Raw genomic sequence first — 6,000 nt, 5'->3', positions numbered from 1 at the left:
GCGGTCATTAGACCGTAATCGCACCAGCATAGACACAGTTATAGCCCGCTATCATGGTAACCGAGGGTAGTTTCCTGCCATGCCAAAAATCCTGCAATCCAAATTTTTAACCAAACACCACCAAGTACCCATTCAATGAGCTTTAGTAAATAATGTGGCACCGTTTGTGCATAAATTTGTCAATGATTAATGTCATTTGTGACTAGTGCTTTCAGGATAATCTCATGGACAAGTATGATCATATCCGATTCATGGCACCCGAGTGCCACACTCACTACTATAGTGATCTTTCAAGGACATAGCTGCTCCCAGAGAGAGGAATTTGCTTGAACAATATGTTGAAAAAGCTTAAAGCATTCCATGACAATCCTGAAGCCACAAGGTGGTGGTGTTTTTCCCCAGATCCATGCAATGCAAATGATCAATGGGTCCTTGAATTCTATGCCAACATTAGCAAAGTTTCTTTCTCGAATCCATCCAACATAACTATTAAGATCCGGGGACAAATGGTTCACTTTGGGGTAAAATAAATCAAAGATGTTTATGGGCTCCCCCATGCAGAAATGGGTGAGTTCAAATCAAATGGGTGTAAGCTAGGAAGTTGGTTGGCGGAAAGATTGTGTCCCTGAAAGAAAGTCTCATGGACGAAAACAAAAAGAAATATCTCCATGAATGAGTACACTTTCAAGGCTTGTATTTCATTGCACATTATATGTAGCTGAGCCTTCCCTTGCACCCACATGACAGCAGTCCAAGATCTGCGTTCTCAAATGGTTTTTACATTTTAGACAGCATTTCTTTGGATGTTGGTTAGCTCATGGTCAATGAAATGGACCACTTCAAGGACCAAGGTGGTACGCGTCTCTTCTTTTCCTCATTGATTACTAAGATTTGTAGGAGAGAGGGGGGTTGAGGAGTATGTTTGAGATACATGGGTGTGCCCGAGCCCACATATACCCCTTAAGGATTCGATGGGAGGTCGCACCTGGGAAAGGTAAAAAGTGAAAGATTGACTTAGGGAAGTTAGTATAAATTGAGCTTGAGTTCTATAAGCCATCTACCACCGGTCCTCTTGAGGATATTGGAGTTGATATTGCTGCCATCAGGGAGCTTGTGTCTAGTTTTCCCCAAGTACCGAGAGAGCCCTCTACCACTCATCATTCATATGTGTCATGGTCTGATTATGAGAAGTGCAAAAAGGATCAAAAGAAGCAGGAAGCTACCATGGCTAGGCTTGAGAAAGCCTACTCATCTTTGGTAGAATCATATCAATATCTATGAATTGAGCATAAAAATATGGTCATAAGGGAGAAGAAGAGGGATGAGTTCTTTAACAAGATATAAAAGGGGGTGAAGGGCCTATGGAAGGTCCTACGACCCTGAGATTGAATTCATTCCTCCTGGATGGAGAGTGATGATGAGGCCCCAGCTGATTGGTTTGATCTTGAGGAGAATGATAATGATGCATTGTCTGAGAGTGACAACAGCCCTTGATGCAATTTCATGAAGCACCCTTATCTCTTTTATCGTTGATTATTTAGGCAATGGGGATAGTGCTACCTTTTTAGTTAGGGGTTCCTATCTCCGTATTAATTTGATTTGGTCCTGTATTATTGATATTTCTATATATTTTTTTCTCTTTAGATGATTCTTATTTTTATTTGGGTTTTAATATTCAGGCACTCTGATGATGACCAAATTTGCATGGATTAGTTACTTTGATTTTAGATTATTTTTTTATTTAATTTGGGTTACTTGGTGAGCTTTTCCCTATGATAGACTGAGTGGCAACATTTTTAATAGGAAAGTATCTTGATTGGGTTTTAGTCATGGATGCAAGTGAAGGCTAAGTACCCATGGCATCAATGTCACAAATGCAAGGAAAGTTTGAGTACCTGTGACATTGTTGATTTGGGATCACATTCATACCCACTGGCGAAGTCTAAGTAGCCATATAGGTGGGTATCCCGTATTAAAACCTCAATGTGAGACCAGAGTTTGGGTTGTTGCCATTATTAACAAATTATGCATAGTGCGAATGCAAAATAAACACCCCCCCTCCGTTTAAAATTTTGGAAAAATTCAAGGGTATAGACGCAAGCAACTTTGTAACAAAACTTTTTCTCTTTTTATGACTCCAAAAATTGACTTAGGAAAATTATTTATCTCGAGTAGGTGGAATAATTGAACTCCCTTGATGAGATTCACATGACATGTGCGGGAGCTTATTTGTTTTTATCTCATGTGTACATGTACCATCTAGAACTTTCCCTATTAGTCTTTTAAGGCTAAATTTTGATTGTATTTGGTTGGTAAAATGATCCTAGGCCATTCTTATGACATTGGAAGCCCACTTTAGCATAAAAAGCCTACTAATACATAGATATAATCCTTAGTCACCCATTTTGAGCCTTTGGACTTTTCTTTGGGAAATACATTGTAAGTTGTGACCCTTCTATTATCCTTCTCTTGAAACCTATCCTCCTTGAACTTAAGAATGTAATTCGATCCTAAAAGCCTAAGTTGGGGGTGGTGAAAGTGACATCCTGAGACTCAAAAGGTAAAGGGTAAGATCCTTCTGCTCATCCAAAAGATTATAGAAGATACATAACTTATCGATTCTGCATGCAAGGTATCGGGTTGGTTCAACAAAGTACGATAAGCCTACGGAGTTGAGAAGCTAGGGGGAACACAATACTAGTGTTCACCTATGAATGAATACAACTGAAGTTGATATTTGCTACTAGTTCGATATTGTTACTCAAAACCCCCCATTTACTTTTCCAGTTCCACTTATTGATTACAATAGCTGAGAGCCATGATTCTATGTATTTCCTTGGGATTTGACCCCAACCTTTATTGGGTTATTATATTTAGCAGCAACCGTATCATCTTCTGAGAGGAGGTGTAGCTTGGACATCACCAGTCATAAATGTTTTCTTAATATTGTAGACGATTACTTAAAAATGACATGGATACTCTTTCTTACGTTGAAGTTTGATGCATTTTTATTCTTAATCATTTCCTTTCTTATATTCAGAATCAATTCCACACATATATCAAAACCTTGAGAATTGATAATGGAACAAAGTATGTGAATAGTTTGTGTGCTAAATTGTTCACTAATTTAGGAATAAACCATCAAGTTTCTTATTCGTATACTCTGCAATAAAATAGAGTGGATGAAAAAAAGCACAAACATATTCTAGAAATGACAAGAGTTGTTAGGTTTTAGTGTAACATTCCTCTAAAATATTGGGGGCATTGTGTTAATGCTACTACATACTTAATTAACAGACTTTCTTCATGTGACACCTTATGAGAAGTTGTATAATATGATGTCATTACTTGATCATTTAAGAGTGTTAGGTTGTCTGTGCTATACAAAAACTGTTAATAAATTAGATAAGCTTATGCCTAGATCAAGAGAAGCTATACATATGGGCTACTCAGAAACTAAGAAAGAATATTTCTACTTGATCTCAATAACAAGACTTTTTATGAATAGGGATATCATATTCAAAGAAGATATATTTTCCTTTAAAATTTAGACTACTCAACCACCTGAAGCAATATTTCCCATGACTGATCAAGATTTATTACTTGACAGAGTCAACTTTGTGAATCTGAGTAATATTGAAATGACAAATTCTCAAAAACCATCTACTACACCTGCTCCAACACAATAACAGTCAACTACTGATACTATAAACTTACCTGAATCATCCTTGTCCACTATAGTGCCTCTTTATACAACTACTAAGTCAAGAACTACAGCTGCAAGAACAATATATGTTCCTACTACTAGACAAACTAGGAGTGCAACAACTAGACAAGCTTAGGATTTACAGAGAAAATCATCAAGAGAAAAAGATCCTCCTGGATGGATAAAAGACTTTGTGTCATTGAAAATCAATGACAATGTTTTGTATCCCTCATCAAGGATCCAAGATGGGTAGAAGCTATGCAAACTAAAATTGTAACCCTTGTAACAACACTTGGATAGTGGCTCCTCTACCTAAAGGAAAGAAGCCAATTGGATGCAAAGGGATCTATAAGTTGAAATATAAGTTAACTGGAGAGGAGGAAAGATTCAAGGCAAGGCTAGTTGCTAAAGGCTATAGCTAGAAGGAAGGGATTTATTATCAAGAGACTTTCAGTCCTGTGGTTAAAATGGTGACCTTGAGAACAGTCCTTGCAATTGTTGTAGCTAGACACTGGCACATCCATCAAAATAAATGTTTTAATGACTTTATATAAGGTAGTTTAAAGGATAAAATATATGTGGAGCTTCCTGAAGGATTTCAGAGTCAGGGGAGAAATAAAATTATGTCTGCAGACTCTCAAAATCCTTGTATAGTTTAAAGAAAGCATATAGACAATGGAATGTAGAATTTTCTGAAGTTTTAATCAACTGTGGTTTAATCTTTGTATTGTATTGGTGTATGTAGATGATATACTTGTCACTGGAAACCTATTAGATTAAATCCTAAAGACAAAGATAGCACTACATAAAGCTTTCAAGATAAAGGATCTAGGTGAACTAAGATACTTTTTAGATATTGAGTTTGCAAGATTTCAACAAGGTATTGTCATGCATCAGAGAAAATATACTCTTGAACTCATATCTGAAACTGAACTTAGTGCTGGACTCTTGAACTCATATCTGAAACTGAACTTAGTGTTGCCAAACCAGCTTCTACACATATGGATACCACTACAAAGTTAACTACTAGTAGGTATGATCAGCATATCAAGAAAACTAGTCAAAGTGGTGATGTGTTTGCTGATCAAGATGCCTATTAGAGACTTGTAGACAAATTATTGTATCTAATAGTGACTAGACCAAACACAACATATAGTGTACAAACGCTAAGCCAATTTCTACAAAAGACAAAATAATCTCATATGAATGCAGATCTCAGAATTGTTAAGTATATCAAAGGAAAACCATGACAAGGTTTATTGTTATCTAGCAACAAAAGGGATGTTCGCTTAGCACATTGTGATGCAGACTGGCTGCTTGTGCATGTAACGACCTATTTTTTTATTAAACATGTGAAATTTATGATTTTGTATAATTTGAATCTTTACCCTCCCAGAGTTGCATTATAGTATTTCTTGGATGTTGTGGTGATTGACACGATTCTCGATGTATTTTGGTGCTATTTATGCGATATTGTGATTTTTGGTGGCTTCGAGAGTCTTATTTTGAACTTATATAGATATCTTTTGATTTGTGCGATGGATGTCCAAATAGACTATCCCAACAACTCCAAAATATTGATTTTAGGCCAGGTAGACCTTTGATTCGGTCCCCTATGCATCCAAGCTCATTTCAACCTGTTGGTCGAAAAGTTAAAAAATTAAAAATATGGATGTGGGATCCACATTTGGTCAAAATGACCTTAGATGGAAAATACTACTTCATCAAGGCGTCCGAAACATTGATTTTAGAGTGGTAACATATTTGATTTGATTTTATGGCTTATAAATCTCATTTCGACCCTCGTTTTGGAAAATTGTGATTTCAAGTTTTGGGGGTCAATTCTATGAAAATAATATTTTTTGAAAATGTGATATCGCCATTTAGTCCATAGCATCGAATTTAGTATGGTTGCATAGTTTATTTATGTATATCAGACTCTGAACGAATCTCGGACACCCTGTCGAAGTCTGAGTTAGACTTTTAAAAAATAGCTTTTTCAGTAGCTGGTGCGGTATAAAAAATAGCTTTTTTGGCACATATTATCCATTCTTTCACCTTGCCTCTTGGGAGTTAAACCCTAAAATAGTGTGGGAGCTTAAAGGTGAAGCTTGTGGGAGCTTGGGAAGCTAAATTAATAACTATTTCTTGATTTAATTATGGGTTTAAGGTGAGATTTCATCCTTTCTTACTCTAATTCCTTGATTAACTTCGCAAAACCCCAAAAAATCTTAGGACTTAATTTTAAACCCCAACTTCACTCCTTTTCACTTGGATGATGTTTTAATCTTATA

This window comes from Capsicum annuum, chromosome 9, assembly GCF_002878395.1.
Source record: "Capsicum annuum cultivar UCD-10X-F1 chromosome 9, UCD10Xv1.1, whole genome shotgun sequence".
In the NCBI taxonomy this organism is placed as follows: Eukaryota; Viridiplantae; Streptophyta; class Magnoliopsida; order Solanales; family Solanaceae; genus Capsicum; species Capsicum annuum.
Note: the sequence above shows the minus strand (reverse complement) of the source record.